This window comes from Mastomys coucha, unplaced genomic scaffold (genome assembly GCF_008632895.1).
Source record: "Mastomys coucha isolate ucsf_1 unplaced genomic scaffold, UCSF_Mcou_1 pScaffold23, whole genome shotgun sequence".
Classification (NCBI taxonomy): domain Eukaryota; kingdom Metazoa; phylum Chordata; class Mammalia; order Rodentia; family Muridae; genus Mastomys; species Mastomys coucha.
The window spans coordinates 114,388,794-114,396,671 of NW_022196906.1; the positions used below are offsets into that span (position 1 = coordinate 114,388,794).

The 7,878-nt window shown below is 50.6% G+C and overlaps 1 protein-coding gene across 2 annotated transcripts in view; it reads left to right on the forward strand.

Moving 5' to 3' along the window:
• Nucleotides 1–417: 417 nt before the first annotated feature.
• Nucleotides 418–7,878, forward strand: part of Myrip (myosin VIIA and Rab interacting protein) — a 194,785-nt gene continuing 187,324 nt past the window's right edge. Inside the window, exon 1 of one of the 2 annotated variants that reach the window (XM_031343475.1) lies at nt 418–767. The gene's annotated coding sequence lies outside the window, so the exon portion shown is untranslated. Of the gene's footprint in view, nt 844–7,878 lie in introns of both variants that reach the window. The other variant, XM_031343476.1, reaches the window with a different exon arrangement.

The following is a 7,878-nucleotide window of genomic DNA, read 5'->3' on the forward strand; positions in this document are numbered from 1 at the left end:
TTGGGGTGGAGGGCAGTGAAGTGAGAGATGTTGGTGCTGGCTCGCCACGCGTCTTTGGTGAGGCTGGAGCCAGCAGATCGCGCTGTTCCCCGGACTAGGAAGGCCCAGGTTGCTGCGACCCATCTCTCAGGCAGGCAGGTCTCCAAGGATGCAGAGCCTGACTTTGACACTAGGGATGACCTGAAGTTAGATCTGGTTCAATGGGGGTGCTCCCGATCGCGACCCCCGCACCGCACTGCGCCGCAGCCCGCAGCGCCCCGGGTGCGCGCAGCCCCAGCCCCGCCTCTTTCCTATGCGCCCCGCCCCTCCCGGCGCGTGCCACCCGCGCACCCGGGGAGCTCGCGAAGAACCCGCGGGGTAGGCGGCCGGTGTCCCGGCGCAGGCGCGCTGGTGTCGCCGCCGCTCCCGCCAGCCGCCCCGCACGCGCCCCCGCCCCGCCTCCGCACGCGCCGCCGCCCCGGGCGCCTGTGATTGGCGGTCAGCGGGGCCCGCAGGTGGCGGCGGCCGCAGCGGCTTGGGCTGGCGCTGGCTGGAAGCCTGGAGCGGGCGCCTCCCTCGCCGCCGCGCGCCCTCGTACTGTCCGCGCTGCCCGGCTCCCTCGGTGACTGCGGCCCCAGCTCGGGCGCACCGGCGATCTGCAGCCTCGGGATCGCGCGCTGGACGCAGGCTGCGGCAGGTGACCCGGGGCCATCCGAGACGCGGTTGCTCTGAGCCTGGCCGCCATCCATGAACCCCGCCGCGGACCCACTCCAGGCCGGCCACCCCGGGTGAGTCCTCGAGCCCTCCCCTCCGTGCCCGCAGCTCGATGCCACGCTCCCCTGCCACGTTGCCGCAACTTTTAGGGTGGGTGTCTGAAGATGTCGCGCGTGCGGTCCCCCGCACCTGGTGTGCGTCCCGGGCTAGGGTTGCGGGACATGGCCAGCCTGCCTCTGCGGAGGAGACGGTGGGGACTTAGCCTCGACAGAGTCAGATCCGCCCCTTTTCGTGGCTGCGGGGGCGGGAGTTGACCCCTGCGTTTCCCCGGTGGCCACGTAGCGCTCGGGCTGCGGTGCGCCGCGCACCTTGCTAAGGGATCCGCGCACCGGCGGGCGCCTCAAACCACCCGGTGCGCACCCGGCAGCTGCCCAGCACGGGCCACATGACTCTTTTAGACTCTCAATGTTTGTAAAATGGGACTAATTAGGGACTCGCCGAAGGTCACGACCAGGGCACAGCGTTAACCTCCAAGGCAGATTGCGTCTGGGCTCAGCCCCCGGCTGCCAGAGGAGAGGTGGTGCGCTGGTGAGGCACTGGGCGGGGTGTCCCTTCATGCGGCTCTCTTTCTCATTTCCTATCTTCAAAAACAGGAGACTTGTTGAGATCTCGAGCTCATCCTCAGGGTCTCCGTGGAGGTTTTGGGGGTAACGTCTGGCTGTCTTCCATGTGAGCGTGCTGTGGAAGGTCCGTGTGGTGGGAACCCTCACAGTTGCAGCATCTGAGGCTCTATCCTCTTCTAGTCACTTAATTGACTGATGTTTCTGCAGAGTGTGGAGTCGAGGACTCTGCTAAGCGCCAGTGCATACATAGGCTGTGTTCGGCTTTTGGTCTCCCAAATAAACCTTGTCCTTAGGACGTGTGACCCAGCCGCTCTTCCAAGACACACCAAAGCTGCTGGGAAGGGAGCTGGCACACCGAAAGGTGGCTTTCTCTAAGGATCTCTCCCATCAGCTCCTAAAATTCCTTGAAAATGGACTACATTTCTGTCCGCCCCTCCCCCTACCCTATAATATACATTTTCTTTAGTGTCTTGAGACTTTCCCAGGGAGAGAGGTTTCTCCTGCCCTGCCATTTCCCTGTTCCCACATGTCCTTCTCACCCTCTGACCTCCAGTCGCAGCTCTGACACTCAGTGACGACACTGTTTGTTACACATAGTCCTGGGATAATTGACAGGCGTTTATTTTTTCTTTTTCTTCCCCCCCCCTCCCCGCACCTGCTCTTGGGGCTCCCTGGTACGATGTGAACAAGCACTGGGGTTGTGGTACCAGGTAGAGGGAAGATGTTGCAAGGGATCTTGCAGGAGGAGTGGTATGGAAATGAGGTTATTTCAAGGATTTGACAGCACCATCAGGACCCTGTTTGCAGTTCTAAATATCTTTTTCTAGAGATATTTAGTTTTGGCAAAGCTTTGAAGACTGCTTTCCATCTTAGGTTGGAATTCAGTGGGTAGCTATTTTCCTGATCTTTCCCCCACCTATGGAGGGGTGCTTCTGGACCAGAAGTGATGTCTCTTTAGCTGGGGACTCTCTGGAGGTATAAGGAGAAATTGCCCTCCCTCCCCTCCGCCCCGCTCCTGTGTGGTGTATGGTTGTTTCTGGGCACATGTGTGTATATATTATAGTCAAGCATGTATGTCTCTTTGGAGATGATGTCTGTGGCAGGAGTCTTTTTGAGATCTGGATTTTATCTTTCTGTGTGGGAGAGGAAAGGGTGCAATTCACTCACATTTGGGAAAATGAACTGCTAGCCACATCTGGTTTTAAACTAGCAGTCTTATGGATCAGGTCCAGGGTGGGGTTAGGGTGAGGTGAGGGTAGGGTAAGGTGAGGGAATGGGGTAAGAAAACGTGACTGTGGCTTGGTATTTAGATCAATCTGATTCTCTCTGGCCAAACAGTGCCTCATAGAAACAGTAGCCCGCCTCACCTCCTCCATTTTTGCCTGCTTAGTTCTGATTGTGTTTGAAATGGTCTTATCTCAGAGTTCAGGTAAAGCAGAAATGCTTTTCAGCCGTTGGTCAATTTGTTTTAACATGTTATTAAAGTGCAATTACAAAAAGTTTTATAGCTCGAAAGTGTATATTTAGGTAGAAAGATAGCTCAGCCATTAAGACCACTGGCTGCTCTTGCAGAGAACCTGGACTCAGTTCTCAGCCCCTGCGTGTTGGCTCATGACCACGTGTAACTCCAGTTCCAGGGGATCCAACCTCTGTGGGCATAGAACACACATGGCATACATATATACACCCAGGCATGTATACACAAGTAAAACAAAATAAAATAAGTAAATATTTAGAGTGTATATTTGTTGGATTTTAATAGACTAGCCACACCTGTGTATGCAGTGCCCAGGTTAAGAAGCAGCAGCTTCATAGTTTCCCTGTAACTCAGGGAGGGCAGCAGCCCCAGAGGCAGCTGTCACCTTGTTTAGTTTGGCCAGGCAACATTTATTTCAACTTTATCACATCATTCGCCTATCAAGCTGAAATGAGACCTTCCTAGTTCTTTGTCCTTTAAAATGGTGTCTTACCTATAGCTCAGGGTTCATGGAACTCTCTATATAGTCCAGGCTGACTTCAAACCTATGGTGTTCCCCCTGCCTCAGACTCTTGGAGTACTGGGATTAATGGTGTGAGCCGTCTCTGGCTTAATTTTTTTAACCTTCCTTTTTAATGAGATCAAAGCAAGAGTTATTTATCTCTGGCAGACAACTAATAGAAAAAGTTTGATCTTAAGCTCTGGGCTGGCTGTCCCACCATCCAAGGATGATCAGTGTTCTTTAATGGGGTGATAAACAGACCCCAGGTATAGCAGACATTGACTAATGGGGTTCAGTTTACTCCCTGAATTTCTCTTCCATTGGGTACATTTAAATGGTGCACATCTTAAATGGTGTGATGTGAATGAAAAGTATGAATGACTTTATTTTTAATTCCTCAAAGTTAAAAGTTGAATGGACAGCTGGGCAGTGGTGGCACCTTTAATCCTAGCACTTGGGAGGCAGAGGCAGGCAGGTTTCTGAGTTCAAGGCCAGCCTGGTCTACAGAGTGAGTTCCAGGACAGCCAGGACACAGAGAAACCCTGTCTCAAAAAACAAACAAACAAACAAAAAAGTTGAGTGGAATCAGAACATTTCAACTCCTCTATGACCTGTTGGGGATGTCGCCACATAGTGGCAAAATGGTGGCTGGAGAACCCAGACGCCCACCGTCATGACAGGAATAAAATCCAGGATCTCCAGAAAGTCCTTATAAACACTGCCTTCTGCTCTCCGATTGGAAGGCCCTTTTTGGCCCCCACTGCTGAGTCCATCTGGGTAGACTCCATCTGGGATTTAGGGGTTGTTTAGGGAGCTGATGCTGCCTTTTCCCCAGTCCTGTGGGACTATGGTGGCACATCCTCGGGGTATTAGAGAAAGCTTGGTTAGGTGTGTGTGTTTATATACCAACCTAGAATCCCCCAAAGGTTTGAAGGTTCTCTTTCTTAAGGCCAATGGCTCCTTTCACAGAGCACTACCTAGGGCAAGTTTGAAAGAATGGATGGGTTACTGGGATAGTTCCCTCAGCACCTTACAGGGAGAGGTCAGGTCAGGAGGAGGAGGTAAGGATGCTGGGTCTGGCATGGAGAAGGCTAAGTGAGGCAGCCCTGAGTCCTTGCCTGTGTCGAAGCGTCTTGTCGGATCATCAAATGCTATTTGGAGTGTTGTGTTCTTTCTCACCACTGTGACAAAACTCCTTATGAAAACAATTAAGGAAGGTTTTATTTTGCTCACAGTCCCAGGACGCTCACTGTCTGTCATAACTGGATAGGTATGGCTGTAAGATCATGAATGCAAGGTTGCTGTCTTGGTCAGGGTTTCTATTCCTGCACAAACATAATAACCAAGAAGCAAGTTGGGGAGGAAAGGGTTTATTCAGCTTACACGTTCCACCCTGCTCTTCATCACCAGAGGAAGTCAGGACTGGAACTCAAGCAGGTCAGGAAGCAGGAGCTGATGCAGAGGCCATGGAGGGATGTTCCTTACTGGCTTGCTTCCCCTGGCTTGCTCAGCCTGCTCTCTTATAGAGCCCAAGACCTCCAGCCCAGGGATGGCACCACCCACAAGGGGCCCTACCCCCTTGATCACTAATTGAGAAAATGCTTTGCAGCTGGATCTCATGGAGGCATTTCCTCAACTGAAGCTCCTTTCTCTGTGATAACTCCAGCCACAGACTGTTACTGGAGTTACTGTGACACAAAACCAGCCAGAACAGTGGCTGATCTAACATCTGCATCCTCAGTCAGGAAGTAGAGAGATGATGCTGGAGCTCATCCATTTTTCGTGAGACCCCAGTCCGTGTGCCACCCATGTTCAGGTGGGGTCTTCTTTCTTCAGTTCAGTTTCTCTGGAAACACCCTCGACAGACAGGCCGGAGCTGTCTCCTGTGGTTCCAAATGAGGTGCCATCGACCATGAAGATGTAGCGCGTGGGGGTGAGAATGGGCAGTCTTTGTGTGCTGGGTGCAGTAAAGCACCTCCCCCTTCCAGGTGTGAGGACGACAGCCTTTCTAGTTACAGGCAAATCAGGACTTAAGGAGTTCAGGGCTCTCTCCAAGTTTACATGCACTGTGAGTCAAGGTGAAGGTCAAGGGCTGTTTGCAAGGCAGCTTCCCCAGATGGTTGTGGCGGCGAGAGCTTCCTGCCGCTCTGTGTCCTCCTTGGCATCTGTTACGTGCACTTAGGAGCCAGAGATAGAAAACTCTTCCTGAGCATGGGGGAAGTTCAGACGGGGATGTTTGAGGACTTGGAGTTAAACCCACGCCCACTGCCACATTGGGACCAAGTGCTCGCCTATCAGCAGCTGCTCCCTCTTTGCGTTAAGAGTGAGTTGTCGTGGAAGGCTGTCTTACCTGGTTCTGTGTTGTCATTATTTTTTTAACCTCTAAAGATGTGTTGATGTTCATTGACCATTGTAGATTTATGACTTAGCTTTAATGCTGTGATAAAACACCATCACCCAAAGCTATTTATGGGGCAAGGAGTTTATTTTGGCTTAATGTTCCAGAAAGGGAGTGAGTTCCTAATGCTGGGGCAGTCGTGGTGGATCACATTTCATCATACAGGAAGCCAAGAGAGTGAAGAGGAAGTAGGGTCAGGCTCTAAACCTTCAAAGCCCACCCCCAGTGATCTCCTTCCTCTAGCAAGGGTCCTTCCCAAACAGCACTGCCAACTGGGGACCAAGCATTCAGACCCCTGAGCCTGCAGCAACATTTTTAATTCAAACCACCACAGTGGCTTTGTCCATTCTTATAAAATAACAACAACAACAACAACAACAACAAAAAGCAAAAATACTTTGTGTGTGTATGTATGACTTATGTTTGTGTGTGTGTGTGTGTATACATGATGTGTGGGTTTGTATTATGATGTGTGTGCATGCGTATGTATGTATGTATGTATGTATGTATATATGTATGTAAGTATGATGTATGTTTGCATGCCTACTTATACCAAGCATGTATGTGGAAGTCAGAGGACAACCTTTGGTGTTGGTCTTCACACAGACAGGCTAGCTGGCACGTGACCCTTCGGGTGCTGCTCATCTCTACTACCAGGTTCACTGTAGCGCAGCAGGGTTTACCGAAGTTCACTGCAGTGCCTGTCTCTTTATCTGGCTTCTGGGGACTTGAACTTAGGCCCTCGTGATTCATCTTTAATTCACCTGGGTTTACACATTACCCATTGAAGGACAGTAAGAGATCTCTATGATTTGCAGTAAATGTCCTTGATAAGTCTGTGGTCATATGTGAGTGTCTAGTGTCTGCATTTTCGCAGACTTATAACACCTGAGCAGCCTTTCTGTGATGTTTTCGTCAGTGGGGTTTGTAGATTACAACTCAGGTCTTTGTGACGCTCCTCTGTCCACTACACCATGTTGGGAGCTCCTATTTCTCCTGTCTTAACTGTTCAGGTTTGTTTAGTCTTAGCGACTGCCCTCGAAGCTCCCACGCCTTACATTCCCCTGGAAGGTTATCTTATTTTTCTCTCTGCCTTCTGTCCTTTCTCTCTGCAGGGTTTTTCACCTCTGAACCGTATGTCTTGCTCCACTCACTCTCAGACACCTCTTCTGGGCCCAGGTCAGACTAATAATGGTAATTTAATAAAGGGATGGAGACAATGGATGCTTGTCCATCACCTGCAACCTCAGAGGTGCTTGCAGTCGTCATAAGCGGGGCCCTCCCTCCCTTAGCTGGTCCCACCAGGTCAGCTGTACTAGAACCAACCACTGTCTGCCCTAGGACGCAGCCTTTGTGGGAGTCCACGGCCTGTGCAGTTGTGCAGTGAGACTCCGCTGACAGTTATATTTCTGTGTCGTCTGAGGCAGAGGTCTGACGGCTTTCTGTAATGGAAACCATCTATCTTGTTATCATGGAATGAGTAATTTGTTATTTTCTCATTTATCTGTTGCCGTCTGAGCCAGATACTGATTTTGGTTCGATTTTCTTTTGGATCTGTCTCTTGACTCTGTTCTATCCCATTTGTCTTGTGATTCCTGGGTTAATACTGGTTTACTTAATTACCAAAACTTTGGAATAAATCATCCCCTCTAAGACTTTTTCTTCAAAATTTTTATATCCACTCCAGACCCTTTGGGCTTGACCATAAACTTTAGGATCTTCTGCCCCGCCCCGCCCCAAGTCCTGCCATAGTTTACCTTGAATCTGTAGTTTACAGAAAGGACACTTTTCATCCTTTTTTTTTTCAGTTGGCATGTCTTACTCATGGATAGGATCTCTCAACAAAACGTTCCTTTTAGACGGTAATCAAGCTTTGTAACGTTCTGCAGGAAGCTCTAGGGACTTGTATTGGATGCTTTAGAGTTGTTCATATCATTTTAAAATTAACATCCGCATGGAGGTATAATTCATACGCGGCACAGTTCACTCAGTTAACACTTATAATTCAGAGTTCGAAGTAAACCCAGGGCGTGCAGTAAGTAAACAGCACAGTCTCATATCTCAAAACATCCTTGTTACTTTCACAGGAAACCGTCTGCCCAGCAACAGACTCCCCCCCACACACACCCCTCCCTCGCATACACAGCACCTGTAACAGCAAACCCGCCCCAGCTCCAGGCACCCC